Here is a 19,350-nt window from a genome sequence, read left to right on the forward strand (position 1 = left end):
CCTACACTTCCTCAAAACAACCATTTGAGTGTGTGGGATGTGTGTGGTCATTGTCATGGTGTACACAATCATTTTCTTATTTTCTCCCTTCCCACAGGAGTCATAGAACTCAACGCAGCGGGATCTCACAGTGCTGGGAATAATCACTATTTACCTCAAGTTCATTCCTAGGGGTGTTTTTTTTTTCTTTTCTTGGTGTACCATTGAGCACGACAGTATGACCACGTATGGATAATAACTGTTGTGTTCTTTTTTTTCTTCCCCTTGTGCTATCGACTCTTCCCTTGGGAGTTAAAAGCTTACCAATTAATCCCACGCTCTTTCTCTCTCACACACAGTTACACACATGCCGAACCCAACCTTATATATATAGTTGCCCTCTTTAGCTTTCATCATTCCTATGTGCATCACTCATTTACCAAAGGAGAACCTCTCAGATACTGGTGTGATCTGCCGAAACCAATATCAAAAGCCTTAACAGATAGATTCATAGGTACACCTCTTTGATTTTTTTTTCTTTATAAAAAGAAAAGTACACGACTTTGTCCGAACGACGATCTGGTTTCATAGTCTTGCATGCGGAGAAGAAAACGACGAATGAACATGTCGAGGTGAGTCTCTTGTAATCTTATAATGTGTATGATGCTAACACATTACTATATGAAGCCTTTTTTACATACAGCTTGTGACTAAGTATAGTCACCTGTCAATTCCATTGGCTATGCTACCAGTCTCAATCTCAATGGCAATTAGCATGTTAACATGTCTTGCATCCCAAATTATTATTTCTAAGGCTGGGATTCAATCATTTGCAGATAGTGTATTTCCGGATAGCGCTTTCAGAAATGCATTTGATTTACACAGCAGACGGAGGGAGTTGACACTTGATATGAAATTTGTCAGTCTGGTTGCATGCACTGGACAACTTCTCAGCTAGGTTTGCCATCGAAACACTATGGTACTGAAGAACTAGAACCATTTGTCCCTGTAGGAGAACCCTCTAAAAAAGGTTCTAGATAAAAATCCTTTTTGGTTACAAATAGAACCCTTTCAAGGGTTCTGTTTGGAACCAGGGGTTCTATGTGGAACCAAAAAGGGTTGAATATGATCCGAAATGAGTTCTATCTGGGGTTCTACAGCAGGGCTGGGCAAACCCTTACTGACAAACCACATGAATTTCATGTGAACATGAGAAGTGTTCCTAAAGCACGTGTTTTCATGTGATCACATGTGAAGTTAATGTGACAACTTTAAACTACACACATTAAAGCGTGAAGTGTTCCAAAAACACGTTTCCACATGTGAAAGTTTTGGCTGAAGGGTCACATCAGGATTTCAAAATTCAATGGAGGGATGCACAGATTTCCTTTTGACCAATTTGTTTGTCAACATCAATTTGCGGGCCAGAAAAAGTGCAGTGAACTTTCTTTTTTTTTTTACAAATATGTCCATTATCATTTCTACATACTATAATTTCTATCTGGTTTTAGATGTTCAATAGTGGCCTGGAGTGTTTTTTTTACCAAAAAGAATACTCCCCCACCGTGGGCAGGATTGAATGGGATAGCAGGCCAGATCAGGCCACCCCTGTCCTACATGGACAAATGGTTCTATATGGCACTCTGTTTTTCTAAGTGTAGATGAAACCAAAGTGAGTCCCATAAAGGTGAACCACAGGCAGCGCAGGTTATGTTTTTCAGCTGTCCCCATAGAACTCTTTTGGTTCCAGGTACTACCCTTTCGGGTTCCATGTAGAACACTCTGTAGAAAGAGTTCCACGTGGAACCCAAAAGGATTCTACCTGGAACCTAAAGCATTCTACCTGCAACCAAAAAGGGTTCTTCAAAGGGTTCTCCCATGGGGACAGCCGAAGAATCCTTTAAAGTTCTAGATAGCACCTTTTTTTCTAAGAGTGTGGCAGTCCTTTGAGAAAAAGTTGCTGAGTGCCTAAAATCCTTCTGGACCTATGAACAAGGAAGCTTGATTTCAGGTACACAAAAGCCTGTACTTGCCTGGGGATCAAACATTCACCAGCCATGCAAGGGTTTACGTTAAAGCCTGGTGTGGCAAAAAAAAAAGTCAATTGCATTGTTTTGTTGGACAGTTTGTAAGGCAAAAAGAAACTAAGGAAATTGTGAAAAGATGTGTGATTTAAACAGCTATTGGGCTTTTGAGGAGACGTCCATGCATTAACTCATGCTCATTGGTCAACCAAGTGCCCACCCCTTTCCTGTTTGGTACGGTAAGTAAAAAGCTGTGACGCTGAGAATTCACATCTATAATTATATTTCTATAATTCTATTTTGATTCATGTCGGAGACTATCAGGATCTCTATTGGTTATAAATTATAGCGACTCAGCACTTCTGTGATTAACTTTTCAGAGTTATAAATTCCTTCCAGAGTCACTCCTTTAGATTTATTCTCTCTCTGGCTTCCCTGTTTTACACTATTACAAGAAAGTGATTGGAAACTAATGAGGGGATTGAGGTCTTCATTATGTTATCATATGTTAGTATCTATGGACGACCCACATTAGCATGCAAAGCTAACCAGTATCTGCTGAACTGAAAAACATTACCAGAGACAAAGAATTGTGACATTTTATCTGGTTTAACATTCCCTCCACAGACATTATTTGTATGAATTTTCAAGCCAAAATGTACTGCCTGGTTTTCCGTGAGAATATGAACGTCATTCTTCTTCTGCCATGCTGAATTGCACCGGTCCTCGTCTTTTCAAGTTAAAAAAAAAACGCACTGGATGAATGTGAATGCACACTATTAAAACATGCTCATTTTGGAATCTATGCATGCTTACTTACCCTGCGCATGTATCTTAAAAAAGTAACTTGGCAACATAGATGAGTAATTAGTATACCATAAAACATGAAATATTGACCATGCCTCTGCAATTTGTTTTATAGTGCGGTTGTGGATTAGAAATCGTGAATAGCCTGATTATAGACAAAGCCTTTTGGATGTCCATGTAAGTGTTGTGGGTTTGGATAATGCCTGTTGTTTTGGTTGGTGATAGGCCGACACAGGAGATAAGTTATTATACCATTGGTTGTTTTTGAGGCTGAAGAAAAACACTGTTATAGTTCAGGCGATATGTCCAAATTGTGAGTGGAATCGTTCACTTTTTCATAAAAACATGAAACTTGGCACACACACACAGTGTGGGGCCCTGAACATTTTCCAAAATGGAGCTATTAAAAAAAAAAACAGCCACAGTGGTAGCCATTTTTCTATTCCGCCATGACCGGATAATGTAATTTCCTTCAATCTATTACATTTCATGCCAAAATCTGGATTGTGTTACTCAATGAACTGGTTTTAAATTATTTTTAGATGATTTGGGCATGAAATGTAATACATGCTAAACAGGGAAGATACATGGGGTTACATGAGGAAGTGGTCTAGAAATGCTAATATTGCTCATTGTGGTCAAGTTTAAAATACTATAGCTACTGATGATGTTGTCTTTCCCCTTGGTCACACGTATTATCTAATGGAGCACCATGCCCTGACCACATTGCCCTGAGTGGCACCAGCTTGGCTCTGTCTATTACCATGGAAACCACTCTCACGGTTTAAGATTGTCCCTCATTATCACTGTTTGTGTTGGACTGACGCTCTTGTGTCGGACTGGTGTGTGTGCGTGTGTGTTTAGGTTATGACATTGATTTATGTAATCATGGCCACTCTTTACAAGGTGAGAGAGGAGACAAACTGGTCTTTAACTAGTCAGTCAGTCATGACATCCATAAACATAGAACCCTAGATAGGCGGATGTCAAAGAGCCCCCACCCCCCTCCCTCCCCCACTGGGCAAATCATCCTTTTTGAATCATCATTTTTTTCCCCCCAAATCATTTCAACCAAAAATTCAATGTGGAAAACTGATTCAATGTGGATTACTGATTGGATTTGCAAAAAGGTCATTAAAACGTAATGTATATTTGTTTTTGTTTTTACCCAACATTTAAAATAAATCCAATGACAAGGTGACCATGTTTGGTTGATTTCACGTTGAATTCACATTAGTTGACAATTCAATCAAATGTAAATCAAAACTAGACTGTTGAACTGATGTCTGTTCCCAGTTCCTATACATCAGAATGGCACAATTTGTCATTGATTTTAGATGATTGGAATGTCAGCTAGAACTAGAATTCTGATACAACTGATTCAACTGATATATGTGTGATATGTGATGACATCAGCAGTGTTTATTATAGTAATAAAAAAAAATACAATTTGGAAAAAACAATTTAGTAAACTGAAATCAAATAATTAAGGAAAACATTTTAAAAACTATACTAAAAATATTATTTTTGATTGCAAAACAAACAAAAAATAAAACTCAGAAATGATGTTACATTTTTGTTATTGTTTGGGGTGGGGGAGGCAAAAATCGAATGGGGTTTGCAAGCTTTTTTTGTAATGGGGTTTTCGAGCTTCTGATTCTGGCGGGTAAATGCAATGCTGCCAGTAAATGGCAATGTTTCAAATAAGCCTAGCATGTGCATCACTGTCACTATCACCAGAGAGGAAGAGGCGAAGCGAGAGGACAAACCTCCGCTTAAAATCTGTCCCCGCAAGATAAGAGGTGTATGAGAGAGTGTCAAATTATGCGAGGCTTATTTGATTAGATAGAGAGTCATGTTTAGGTTGTTACACATTTACTGATATAAGTGATATAAGTGGCATTCGGGAAAACTGTAGTTCACACGCGTATCTGCCCTCTCATTGGCTAGAATGGCTTGTCTCCTTCCGCCTGGCTTCCATCTTTGAGGACATGTATTTTTGGTTAGAACGGTTACTTGAACATCTTGTCAATATAATAGATCATGTTTGCTATCACTAGCTAACAACAGGGAAGAAATCCGGCAGAGACAGTAGAGAAAGAGAGAGACCCGTAAAAAAACAATTCTTATTGCCCTCGCCCTGCGGAGGGGGTGCCCCAGAGCGGTATGCCTCACAGGCAATATTTTTTGCAATAAGCAGACAATGGTTGCATTCCACTGCTCAGACACTGCATGCATCAACCAATGGCTGCGTGCCACATCATTGACTGTGTCATCGACTGACAGATTGCTATAACATATGATGAGGTTGGCTGATACTTAAATACTCATCCAGGCGTTGTAAGATCCGTCAAGTAGTCAGCAACGTCTATGCTCTGGAATGCGGCCTAAGATTGATTTATAATTGAAACCTAACCAAACCTATGACTATATCATCTTGTTACTGCCCCACAGTGGCATGAAGTGACCTCCACAAACAACTCTAGCTATAGGCCTACAACACATTATTGGCTCCTAGCTTCCTACGCATATAGGCTACTTTCTATCCCTAACACTAAAACTGAAACAAAATAATTAAAAAAAAATATAAAAAATGTATTAAACTGAAACCAAATAATATAAAAAACGAAAAAGATTATTAAATTTTTTTTTTATTAAACTGAAACTAAATATAAACGAGTAAATCAATTCTGAAAACTAAACTGAATTTCAAATAAAAATCTAAACCTATAGAAACAAAAATGAATATAAACATCACCAAAACTATAATAACCTTGTTTCGCACCAATGAACAAATAGGCCTGTCACATTGAGTTGACATTGGCTATGCTCAGTTGGGGGGTGACAGAAAGTTCAATGTCTTGCACAGCCTTATAGGCGTCAAGTCATATTTCATTCAAGTGCATTCATTTCAAGTGTTGAGTCAAAACACACTTTAGATCATACAAAAATGTATCAAATTGATGTTATATAGCTAGGTGTTCAGTTTTCCTGGATTGCAACCTTTTTAGTGACCTAAATGTTTCTTGTGTGTGTCACTTATTTTTTTAAGATTGCTTGTTCTCAGCTGCTTCACCTGGTATAAAATAATGAATGAATGAATTAAAGTTTGTTGTTATACCTTTGAGTAATAGTTTTTAACTATTTCAAATCACGTTATTTTTCATTGTATATGATTTGTATATTTTTTTCTCGTGGGATAGAATCAGGATCTACTATGCATAGAACCTTGTCCACATTTTGTAAATATGTAGGTCATTGTCAGATTGTGAATAGCGGCTGTAGAGAGTGTCTTTCGGCATGTGTGTCACTGTGTCATGTTTCACACTGTGTTTAACAATGTGTGTGTGTGTGTGTGTGTGTGTGTGTGTGTGTGTGTGTGTGTGTGTGTGTGTGTGTGTGTGTGTGTCCCTTATTGTCGAGTCATCTCCCACGGTCACATGCTTGTCAGAGGAGGAAACCCAATCGAGGGGAATGGAAGTTGGGGGAGGGTTTAAAACATTAGTTGGTACTCAATGGTTGTGAGTGTAGAGCGTGTGTGTGTGTGTCAGGGCAGAGTGTGTGCTTGTGTTAGGGGGTGTACAGAGCCGAGCCAGTAATACAGAACCAACCAGTCTCCCTCGCTCTCTCTCTCTTGCTCTGCTTCTCTCTTCATCCCTTACACACACACTGCCTCTTCCTCTCCCTTACACACACAATCCCTCTCCCTCTCTCACACACACACACACACACTCCCTCTCCCTCTCCCTTACATTCACCACTCCCTCTCTCACACACACACACACTCCCTCTCCCTCACACACACACACTCCCTCTCCCTCTTCTCTGTGTTCTCTCCTTGCCTGTCTGAATTCACAGTGGGTTTTGACTCTGCACTATGATGTCTGCGGTTGCAGGAAGCTCTCTGCAGTGAGCACACCGAGGTAAGCTCTGTCGGGCTCTCTCTCTCTCTCTCTCACACACACACACACACACACACACACACACACACACACACACACTCACACTCACTCTGTTTGCGTCAGTCGGGTTCATTGTCTCCACTCACCTTGATTACGTTGTGGACTGGAAGCTCACAGACACACAGCTCAGACTTCACTCACTTCTGTGACTGTCAGTTTTTTAAAAAGTGTTATACATTAACTGTAGCATTGTGAATGTTTTTCTAGTAGAGATTTGCTCCAGTTAAGCTTGTTATGCTGCGGTTGAAGCCCCTTGCTGTAACGACACTTACCAGGAGAGTTGCTCTGGATAAATTAAATTATTTAAATGTATGCATCGCCATCCCCTTATTCCCTTAAACTCTGCTGTCTTTCTCAGTTTGGGGTTCGGTGTCCCTTGCGAAGAAGAAGAAATGTCCTCTGTCCTTTGTAAATGCAAGCCTCTAATAAGCAGTTGTAATGTTATCATGTCACATAGGGAGACACAGAGGAGGTTTTGGTAGAGTTTGGCGTGTCATTATATGTGAATCTGTCACGCATGCAAGGATTTGGAGGGGGGGGGGTGTCCTATCTGTTGAGTGAAGTGAAAGAAGAAGAAGAAAAAAACGGGAAGTGTTCCTGCATTTTTATGACTGTTTCCTGTTGGACGGTAAAACAGAATTCTCTCCGTTTTGTGCCTATGAGCACCAGCTGAGTAGCTTGAGTCTGCATGAACTTTTTTGTTGAGTGAGGTTGTTTTTTTTTCTTCTCTCTGCCATTAACACACACAACATGTACTGAGGGGGATGCGATGAAAAATCAGGTCCTTATGCAGCTTTCAGTTTGTACTGAGCTCTCAATGTAGTCTTTGTCTTGTGAGGTAACACCTGTCTCTTTCGTTTCTATACATTTTCCACCAATCCCTCTATTTGTATCTCTCTTTCTCTCTTTGAGAAGAGAGGAATGATAAAGGTCTTGAGTTACAAATGGTGTCTAACCCATGATATCAGCTATTTACGGAGACTTCAACGTTACACCTGTGTAAAGCCGCATTGTGTCTTACTTCAGCGAAGGGAAATCGTTGTGAATGATAATGACCAAATCAAATCAAATGTTATTTGTCACATGCTCCGAATACAACAGGTGTAGACCTTACCGTGAAATGCTTACTGACAAACCCTTAACCAAAAATACAGTTTTAATTAAAAAATACCTGCTAAGTAAAAAAAAACAATATGTGTGGGGCACCGGTCAGTTGAGGTCATTGAGGTAATATGTACATGTAGGTAGAGTTATTAAAGTGACTATGCATAGATAATAAACAGAGAGTAGCAGAAGGGGGGGGGGGGGGGGCAATGCAAATAGTCTGGGTAGCCATTTGATTAGTTGTTCAGGAGTCTTATGGCTTGGGGGTAGAAGCTGTTTAGAAGCCTCTTGGACCTAGACTTGGCGCTCCGGTACCGCTTTCCGTGCAGTAGCAGAGAGAACAGTCTATGTCTTCGGTGGCTGGAGTCATTGACAATTTTTAGGGCCTTCCTCTGACACCGCCTGGTATAGAGGTCCTGGATGGGAAGAAGGTTGGCCCCAGTGATGTACTGGGCCGTACGCACTACCCTTAGTAGTGCCTTGCGGTCGGAGGCCGAGCAGTTGCCATACCAGCCAGTGATGCAACCAGTCAGGATGCTCTCGATGGTGCAGCTGTAGAACTTTTTGAGGATCTGAGGACCCATGCCAAATCTTTTCAATCTGCTGAGGGGGAATAGGTTTTGTCGTGCCCTCTTCACAACTGTCTTGGTGTGCTTGGACCATGTTAGTTTGTTGGTGATGTGGACACCAAGGAACTTGAAGCTCTCAACCTGCTCCACTGCAGAACCGTTGATGAGAATGGAGGCGTGTTCGGTCCTCCTTTTCCTGTAGTCCACAATCATCTCATTTGTCTTGGCACCACACAGCCAGGTCTCTGACCTCCTCCCTATAGGCTGTCTGGTCGTTGTTGGTGATCAGGCTATCACAATTGTGTCATCGGCAAACTTAATGATGGTGTTGGAGTCGTGCCTGGCCATGCAGTCATGAGTCAACAGGGAGTACAGGAGGGGACTCAGGACGCATCCCTTAGGGGCTCCCGTGTTAAGGATTAGTGTGGTGGATGTGTTGTTACCTACGCTTACCACCTGGGGGCGGCCGGTCAGGAAGTCCAGGATCCAGTTGCAGAGGGAGGTGTTTAGTCCCAGGGTCCTTAGCTTAGTGATGAGCTTTGAGGGCACTATGGTGTTAAACGCTGAGCTGTAGTCAATGAATAACATTCTCACATAGGTGTTCATTTTGTCCAGGTGTGAAAGGGCAGTGTGGAGTGCAATAGAGATTGCGTCATCTGTGGATCTGTTGGGGCGGTATGCAAATTAAAGTTGGTCAATGTTTTCTGGGATAATGATGTTGATGTGAGCCATGACCAGCCTTTCAAAGCCTTTCATGGCTACAGATGTCAGTGCTACGGGTCGGTAGTCATTTAGTCAGGTTACCTTGGTGTTCTTGGGCACAGGGACAATGGTGGTCTGCTTGAAACATGTTGGTATTACAGACTCAGACAGGGAGAGGTTAAAAATGTTAGTGAAGACACTTGCCAGGAGTTCACGTCCTGGTAAGCCGTCTCGCCCTGCGGCCTTGTGAATGTTGACCTGTTTAGAGGTCTTACTCACATTGGCTACGGAGAGCGTGATCACACAGTCGTCCGGAACAGCTGACGCTCTCATGCATGTTTCAGTGTTACTTGCCTCGAAGCAAGTATAGAAGTAATGCAGCTCGTCTGGTAGGCTCGTGTCACTTCCCTTTCTAGTCTATAGACATACTAGCTTCTAATTTTTGAAAATACAAACCTCTAATCTTATCAAGTTAATCTTGCCGTTATAGAATATGCTCAAATATTAGATTTTTTGTTTGTGTAACCTAGGCCGTATTTTCAGTGTCTTACAGTAGGAGTGCTGATCTAGGATCAGGCCCCCCCCCCCCCCCCGTCCATGTAATTAGGATCTAAAGGGCAAAACTGGACCAGCACTCCACCTCTGCGACACTTTGAGAACACCGGCCTAGGTTACACAAACCAAAAAAATTATATTTTTACGCATATTTTATAACGGCAAGATTTACTTTATACATTACGTACTTATGTAAATAAGGTATTTCAGTTATTTTTTTATAAATACAAAAAAAATAAAAAAATAATACATTAGCAAAAATGTCTAAAAACATTTTTGTTTGCTTTGTCGTTATGTGCTATTGTGTGTAGATTGATGAGGGGGGGAAAAAAACGTAATCAATTTTAGAATAAGGTTGTAACGTAACAAAATGTAGAAAAAGTTTTAGGATCCGAATGCACTGTAGCCCTATTGGCGCTGATCAAAAGTAATGTACAATATAGGGTATAAGGGGCAGTTTGGGATCCAGTCCAAGTAATTATAGAGGGCAAGCTAGGCCAGTCAGCTAGCTCTGATCAACTTTGACCAAACCAGGCAATGTCAATTACTCAAGATGGTGGGAATGACATGTACTGCAGACCTTATGAGGTCATGGCCTTATTTCCAAAATTCCCTAGTGGTTGCCAACACTATTCAACTCTATTTTGACTGGAGCATGATGGGTAATAAATAGTGTAGACCAGAGAAACACTTAGAATAAACGAGAATGGAGCGAATAGACTTTCTAAGAGTGGTTCTCATCTGCAACCATCAAAGCAGTTATGCTTTTCAATCCATTGCACCCATATTTAGGCCATTTTACATTCGCATCAGGGCTCACAATCCGATAGTAAGTCTGCCCCAGAGTGCCTGAATATTAGATGTGGTTTGCTGCTGAGTCACTGTCCTCTGTTACCTTGAGTCATACCGGTAATGGAGAGGAGCTGGGGAGAAGAGAACAAAAATATATTAATCTGCAGTTTTCTATTTCCACTTCTCTTCTGTAGGCCTACTCAGGTGTCTGATACTGAAATATATATGGTATTATATATGCTATTTAGTTGAATATAAGCCTACTTAGGTGTCAAACATACTGAAATATATATATGCTATTTAGTTGAATATAAGCCTACTTAGGTGTCGAACATACTGAAATATATATATGCTATTTAGTTGAATATAAGCCTACTTAGGTGTCATACATACTAAAACATTTTGTTACGTTACAGCCTTATTCTAAAATGTATGAAATGCTTTTTTTGCTCATCAATCTACACACAATACCCCATAATTACAAAGCAACAACAGGTTTTAGACATTTTTGCAAATGTATTAAAAATGTAAAACTGAAATACCTTATTTACATAAGTATTCAGACCCTTTGCTATGAGACTCAAAAATAAGCTCAGGTGCATCCTGTTTCTATTGATCATCCTTGAGATGTTTCTACAACTTGATTGGAGTCCACCTGTGGTCAATTCAATTGATTGAAAAGGCACTCACCTGTCTATATAAGGTCCCACAGTTGACAGTGCATGTCAGAGCAACAACCAAGCCATGATGTCGAAGGAATTGTCTGTAGAGCTCAGAGACAGGATTGTGTCGAGATCTGGGGAAGGGTACCAAAAAATGTCTGCAGCATTGAAGGTCCCCAAGGACACAATGGCCTCCATCGTTCTTAAATGGAAGAAGTTTGGAACCATCAAGACTTTTCCTAGAGCTGGCCGTCCAGCCAAACTGATCAGTCGTGGGAGAAGGGGCTTGGTCAGGAAGGTGCGGAGATGGAGATGGGAAAACCTTCCATAAGGACAACCATCCCTGCAGCACTCCACCAATCAGGCTTTTATGGTAGAGTGGCCAGACGGAAGCCATTCCTCAGTTGAAGGCACATGACAGCCCACTTGGAGTTTGCCAAAAGGCACCTAAAGGACTCAGACAATGAGAAATAAGATTCTCTGGTCTGATGAAACCAAGATTGAACTCTTTGGCCTGAATGACAAGCGTCACGTCTGGAGGAAACCTGGCACCATCCCTACGGTGAAGCATGGTGGTGGCAGCATCATGCTGTGGGTATGTTTTTCAGCGGCAGGGATTGGAAGACTAGTCAGGATCAAGAGAAAGATGAACGGATAACCTTGATGAAAACTTGTACCAGAGTGCTCAGGACCTCAGAATGGGGTGAAGTTTCACCTTCCAACAGGACAATGACCCTAAGCACATAACCAAGACAATGCAGGAGTGGCTTCGGGACAAGTCTCTGAATGTCCTTGAGTGACCCAGTCAGAGCCCGGACTTGAACCCGATCTAACATCTCTGGAGAGACCTGAAAACAGCTGTGCAGCGACGCTCCCCATCCAACCTCACAGAGCTTGAGAGGATCTGCAGAGAAGAATGGGAGAAACTCCCCAAATACACTTGTGCCAAGCTTGTAGCGTCATACCCAAGAAGACTCTTGAGTCTGTAATCCCTGCCAAAGGTGCTTCAATAAAGTACTGAGTAAAGTGTCTGAATACTTACGTAAATGTGATATTTCAGTTTTTTGTGGATTTGTTTAATTGTTTTTCTTTTTAATGCGTTTAAGCCAATCAGTTGTTGTGAAAAGGTAGGGGTGGTACACAGAAGATAGCCCTATTTGGTAAAAGACCAAGTCCATATTATGGCAAGGACAGCTCAAATAAGCAAAGAGAAATGACAGTCCATCAGTACCTTTAGACATGAAGGTCAGTCAATATGGAAAATTGCAAGAACTTTGAATGTTTCTTCAAGTGCAGTTCAAAAACCATCAAGCACTATGATGAAACTGTCTCTCATGAGGACCGCCACAGGAAAGGAAGACCCAGAGTTACCTCTGCTGTAGAGGATAAGTTCATTAGAGTTACAAGCCTCAGAAATTGCAGCCCAAATAAATGCTTCACAGAGTTCAAGTAACAGACACACCTCAACATCAACTGTTCAGAGGAGGCTGCTTGAATCAGGCCTTTATGGCCGATTTGCTACAAAGAAACCACTACTAGAGGACACCAATAGGAAGATACTTTCTTGGGCCAAGAAACACGAGCAATGGACATTAGAATGGTGGAAATTTATCCTTTGGTCTGATGAGTCCAAATTTGAGATTTTTGGTTCCAACCGCTGTGTCTTTGTGAGACGCAGAGTAGGTGAACGGATTATCTCCGCATGTCTGGTTCCCACCGTGAAGCATGGACAAGGAGGTATGATGTGTGGGTGTGCTTTGCTGGTGACACTGTCAGTGATTGATTTAGAATTCAAGGCACACTTAACCAGCATGACTACCAAAGCATTCGGCAGCGATACGCGATTTAATCTGGTTTGCGCTTAGTGGGACTATCATTTATTTTTCAACAGGACGATGACCCAACACCTCCAGGCTGTGTAAGGGCTATTTGACCAAGGTCAGATGACCTGGTCTCCACAATCACCCGACCTCAACCCAATTGAAATGGTCCGCAGAGTGAAGGAAAAGCAGCCAACAAGTGCTCAGCATATGTGGGAACTCCTTCAAGACTGTTGTAAAAGCATTCCAGGTGAAGCTGGTTGAGAGGATGCCAAGAGTGTGCAAAGCTGTCATCAAGGCAAAGTGTGGCTACTTGAAGAACCTCAAATATAAAATATATTTCGATTTGTTTAACACTTTTTTTGGTTACTACATGATTCCATATGTGTTATTTCATAGTTTTGATGTATTGTAATATTCTACAATGTAGAAAAGAGTAAAAATAAAGAGAACAAACAGATCTAGGAGCAGCGTATCCTTCCACCACAGATCTAGGAACAGCGCAGCCTCCCACCACAGATCTAGGAACAGCGTATCCTCCCACCACAGATCTAGGAACAGCGCAGCCTCCCACCACAGATCTAGGAACAGCATATCCTCCCACCACAGATCTAGGAACAGCGTATCCTCCCACCACAGATCTAGGAACAGCGCAGCCTCCCACCACAGGTCTAGGAACAGCGTATCCTCCCACCACAGATCTAGGAACAGCGCAGCCTCCCATCACAGATCTAGGAACAGCGCAGCCTCCCACCACAGATCTAGGAACAGCGCAGCCTCCCACCACAGATCTAGGAACACTGTATCCTCCCACCAAATATCTAGGAACAGCGCAGCCTCCCACCACAGATCTAGGAACAGCGCAGCCTCCCACCACAGATCTAGGAACAGCGCAGCCTCCCACCACAGATCTAGGAACAGCGTATCCTCCCACCACAGATCTAGGAACACTGTATCCTCCCACCACAGATCTAGGAACAGCGTATCCTCCCACAACAGATCTAGGAACACTGTATCCTCCCACCACAGATCTAGGAACACTGTATCCTCCCACCAAATATCTAGGAACAGCGCAGCCTCCCACCACAGATCTAGGAACAGCGCAGCCTCCCACCACAGATCTAGGAACAGCGTATCCTCCCACCACAGATCTAGGAACAGCGCAGCCTCCCACCACAGATCTAGGAACAGCGCAGCCTCCCACCACAGATCTAGGAACAGCGTATCCTCCCACCACAGATCTAGGAACAGCGCAGCCTCCCACCACAGATCTAGAAACAGTGCAGCCTCCTACCACAGATCTAGGAACAGCGCAGCCTCCCACCACAGATCTAGGAACAGCGCAGCCTCCCACCACAGATCTAGGAACAGCGCAGCCTCCCACCACAGATCTAGGAACAGCGCAGCCTCCCACCACAGATCTAGGAACAGCGCAGCCTCCCACCACAGATCTAGGAACAGCGCAGCCTCCCACCACAGATCTAGGAACAGCGCAGCCTCCTACCACAGATCTAGGAACAGCGCAGCCTACCACCACAGATCTAGGAACAGCGCAGCCTCCCACCACAGATCTAGGAACAGCGCAGCCTCCCACCACAGATCTAGGAACACTGTATCCTCCCACCACAGATCTAGGAACACTGTATCCTCCCACCACAGATCTAGGAACAGCGCAGCCTCCCCCTAATGCTAATGTTAACCATTAGGGGAGAAAAACACACTGCCACCTGCCTTTCATCAAGGACCGGGCCAAGAAGCGTGCAGGAAAGATAATCCCGGACCCATCCCCCCTGGACACCCCCCTCTTCCAAAGACTCTCATCTGGCAGGTGGTTTAGGTCAATCGTGACCAAAACCACCTGCCACCTGAACAGCCTCTTCCCGCACGCCTCACCAGCCGGCCACCTGGTCCATGATGGTCTTCTCATTCATGGACTTTGCACTATCATCCTAGAACTGTACATTGCTCTTTGCACTCTGCACTATCCTCCTAGAACTGTACATTGCTCTTTGCACTCTGCACTATCATCCTAGAACTGTACATTGCTCTTTGCACTCTGCACTATCCTCCTAGAACTGTACATTGCTCTTTGCACTCTGCACTATCCTCCTAGAACTGTACATTGCTCTTTCACTCTGCACATTATTGTACGCACCTACCAATTTGCACTCTACCACGGACCGACTCTTACATACAGTTGAAGTCGGAAGTTTACATACACTTAGGTTGGAGTCAATAAAACTAATTTTTCAACCACTCCACAAATTTCTTGTTAACAAACTATAGTTTTGGCAAGTCGGTTAGGACATCTACTTTCTGCATGACACAAGTAATTTTCCAACAATTGTTTATCGACAGATTATTTCACTTATAATTCTCATAACTTGTAATATCGCAATTCCACTGGGTCAGAAGTTTACATACACTAAGTTGACTGTGCCTTTAAACAGCTTGGAAAATTCCAGAAAATGATGTCATGGCTTTAGAAGCTTCTGATAGGCTAATTAACATCATTTGAGTCAATTGGAGGTGTACCAGTGGATGTATTTCAAGGCCTACCTTCAAACTCAGTGCCTCTTTGCTTGACCTCATGGGAAAATCAAAAGAAATCTGCCAAGACCTCAGAAAAATAATTGTATACCTCCACAAGTCTGGTTCATCCTTGGGAGCAATTTCCAAATGCCTGAAGGTACCAAGTTCAACTGTACAAACAATAGTACGCAAGTATAAACACCATGGGACCACGCAGCCATCATACCGCTCAGGAAGGAGACGCGTTCTGTCTCCTAGAGATGAACGTACTTTGGTGAGAAAAATGCAAATCAATCCCAGAACAACAGCAAATGACCTTGTGAAGATGCTGGACGAAACAGGTACAAAAGTATCTATATCCACAGTAAAACGAGTCCTATATCGATATAACCTGAAAGGCCGCTCAACAAGGAAGAAGCCACTGCTCCAAAACCGCCATAAAAAAGCCAGACTACAGTTTGCAACTGCACATGGGGACAAAGATCATACTTTTTGGAGAAATGTCCTCTGGTCTGAAGAAACAAAAATAGAACTGTTTGGCCAAAATGGCCATCGTTATGTTCGGAGGAAAAAGGGGGATGCTTGCAAGCCGTAGAACACCATCCCAACCGTGAAGCACGGGGGTGGCAGCATCATGTTGTGGGGGTGTTTTGCTGCAGGAGGGACTGGTGCACTTCACAAACTATATGGCATCATGAGGATGGAAAATGATGTAGATATATTAAAGCAACATCTCAAGACATCAGTCAGGAAGTTAAAGCTTGGGTCTTCCAAATGGACAATGACCCCAAGCATACTTCCAAAGTTGTGGCAAAATGGCTTAAGGACAACAAAGTCAAGGTATTGGAGTGGCCATCACAAAGCTTTGACCTCAATCCTATAGAACACTTGGGCAGAACTGAAAAAGCGTGTGCGAGCAAGGAGGCCTACAAACCTGACTCAGTTACACCAGCTCTGTCAGGAGGAATGGGCCAAAATTCACCCAACTTATTGTAGGAAGCTTGTGGAAGGCTACCCAAAACGTTTGAACAAAGTTAAACAATTTAAAGGCAATGCTACCAAATACTAATTGAGTGTATGTAAACTTCTGACCCACTGGGAATGTGATGAAAGAAATAAAAGCTGAAATAAATCGTTCTCTCTACTATTATTCTGACATTTCACATTCTTAAAATAAAGTGGTGATCCTAACTGACTGTAACGCTCGTCGTCGGGTGATAAGGAAGCGGACCAAAGCGCAGCTTGGAGCGAACACATGTTTATTTAGACACAAATAAACACGTTACCAAAACAGACAAAGAATAGACGAAACGTTAACTTGCTCAAACAAAAGAGGCAACAACCCACCAACATCGTGGGGGAAAAGGAACTTAAATGTGATTCCCAATCAGACATAACAAGCGACAGCTGTCTGATTGGGAAATCACCCCGAGCCCAACATAGAAATAAAACAAAGAAAGGCTATAACCAAAACATAGAAAATAAACCATAGAAATGCCACACCCTGACCAAAATAGCAGAGTTCACCTGGTCAGGGCGTGACACTGACCTAAGACAGGGAATTTTTACTAGGATTAAATGTCAGGAATTATGAAAAACTGAGTTTAAATGTATTTGGCTAAGGTGTATGTAAACTTCCGACTTCAACTGTATATATTTCCCCCATTACACATCATTCTTAAACAATGTCTTGTTTATACACATTGCACATGCAAAATGTATAGTGTATTTTATAGTTTTACAGTTTAGTCTGTAGTTTTTAGTGTATTCCAGTTATTGTGTATATTCTGTATATTGTGACAACACCATTTCACCAGGCCAAATTCCTGGTACATGCAAATGTAAGGTGATTCTTAACTGTAAGGAAGAAGTAAAAAACAGCAGTTTACAACCTGGACTCAGGGGTAGAAGTAACATAGTAAATGTAAATCTGTCTCCCTCCATTTATAATGATATGTTACGTTTTGTATGGTATGTATTAATTTGTGCATTTCTATCATCTATTTCGTATGTTAAGAATTACAAGTTCTACAGCTGTACCATAGAGAGCATCCTGACCTGTTGCATCACCGCCTGGTATGGAAACTGCTCGGCATCTGACTGTAAGACGTACGGCCCAGTACATCACTGGAGGCCAAATTTCCTGTCATCCAGGACCTATACACTAGGCGGTGTCAAAGGAAGGCCCCAACAATTGTCAAAGACTCCAGTCTCCCGAGTGGCACAGTGGTCTAAGACACTGCATCTCAGTGCTGAAGGTGTCACTACAGACCCTAGTTTGTTTCTAGGCTGTATCACAACCCGCTGTGATTGGGAGTCCCATAGGGTGGCGAACAATTGGCCCAGCGTTGTATGGGTTAGGATTTGGCTGGGGTAGGCCGTCATTGTAAATAAAAATTTGTTCTTAACTGACTTGCCTACTTAAATAAAGGTTAAATTAAAAAACCAAAGGCATAGACTGTTCTCTCTGCTACTGCATGACAAGCAGTACCGGAGCGTCAAGTCTAGGTCCAAAAGGCTCCTTAACAGCTTCTACCCCCCAACCAATAAGACTGCTGAACAATTAATCAAATGGCCACCCGGACTATTTTCACTTTACCCCTACCTACATGTACAAATTCCCTCGACTAACCTGTACCCCCGCACTCAGTACTGGTATCCCCTTTATATAGCCTCGTTATTGTTATTTTAATCTGTTACTTTTTATTTTACTTTTTTACTTTGGTTTATTTAGTAAATATTTTCTTAACTCTATTTCTTGAACTGCATTGGTGGTTAAGGGCTTGTAAGTAAGCATTTCACGGTAATGTCTACACCTGTTGTATTCGGCACATGTGACAAATAAAATTTGATTTGAATTGCAATTCGTACAATATGTTACGGATTTGCAATAAGTATGATATGTTACAAATAAAAAAAAAATTGTGGCTACCGTTAGCTAGGTGGCTAACACTTAACCCTAACCCTTAGCCTAGGTAATGTAAGGTTAGGATTTAGGTTAAAGGGTTAAGGTTAGGGGAAGGGTTAGCTAACATGCTAAGTAGTTACAAAGTAGCTAAAAAGTAGTAAGTAGTTGCAAAGTTGCTAATTAACTAAAGTTGTCTGTGACGATATTCGAACAAGCAACCTCTGGGTTGCTAGATGTTAGCGTTTTACGCAAACCAATCCACCCTACCAACCCCCCTCCTTTCATTTTTACGTTAAGTAACCTTCTGTCTTATGTAACCATCCCAAACGTAACATATCATATTCATTTCAGTGTCCCGGATTTATATTTTCTAGTCTATGAGACCAGGCTGGTCGTTTTACCCTTATGCCCTAAAATCTAAAGTAGAGTCCCTCCTGGCCTATCAAATATCTCCGAGTACACGTCACTTTCCAACAACCTTATGTTCCGTGAATGGCTACAGTGCCAAAACTTTGATCAAGTCTGATCAAACACGTGTAGCTAAGGTCTTCTATCCATACGCTCACTAGTAATTGCATAAACAATCATGCTAATCTTTTCACACACACACATTTTTAACCCCATAATTCCTGGCAGGTTGCCTAACATGGATCGTGTAGCGCTTTGCTTCAGTAACCCGGCCCACCGCTTACAAATCCACCATGGATTGACCTTAACATTCCACCGACCCACATCAACAACAAAGGCAAGAGTAGGTACAGCGTGGTAATCTCCTTCATCCCTTTTGCCATTCTCATTGTTTAAATGCTGGCTGGCGAATCTGGAGCTTTCTTTTCCACTAAGCGCTTTTATTATTGATTTTATATGATTAATATCTGATTTATCCTTTATCCAGCAACGCTGTCCGGAGGCTTCGTATGGAGGGTGTGACATA

At 42.2% G+C, this 19,350-nt stretch overlaps 1 protein-coding gene across 2 annotated transcripts in view; it reads left to right on the forward strand.

Moving 5' to 3' along the window:
* Nucleotides 1-226: 226 nt before the first annotated feature.
* The window catches only part of LOC115170159 (anion exchange protein 2), a 62,631-nt gene continuing 43,507 nt past the window's right edge, over nucleotides 227-19,350 (forward strand). Inside the window, exons 1-2 of one of the 2 annotated variants that reach the window (XM_029726501.1) lie at nucleotides 227-611; nucleotides 6,669-6,733. The gene's annotated coding sequence lies outside the window, so the exon portion shown is untranslated. The remainder of the gene's footprint in view (nucleotides 612-6,668; nucleotides 6,734-19,350) is intronic. The other variant, XM_029726502.1, reaches the window with a different exon arrangement.

The sequence above is a fragment of the Salmo trutta genome, chromosome 31, assembly GCF_901001165.1.
Source record: "Salmo trutta chromosome 31, fSalTru1.1, whole genome shotgun sequence".
NCBI lineage: Eukaryota > Metazoa > Chordata > Actinopteri > Salmoniformes > Salmonidae > Salmo > Salmo trutta.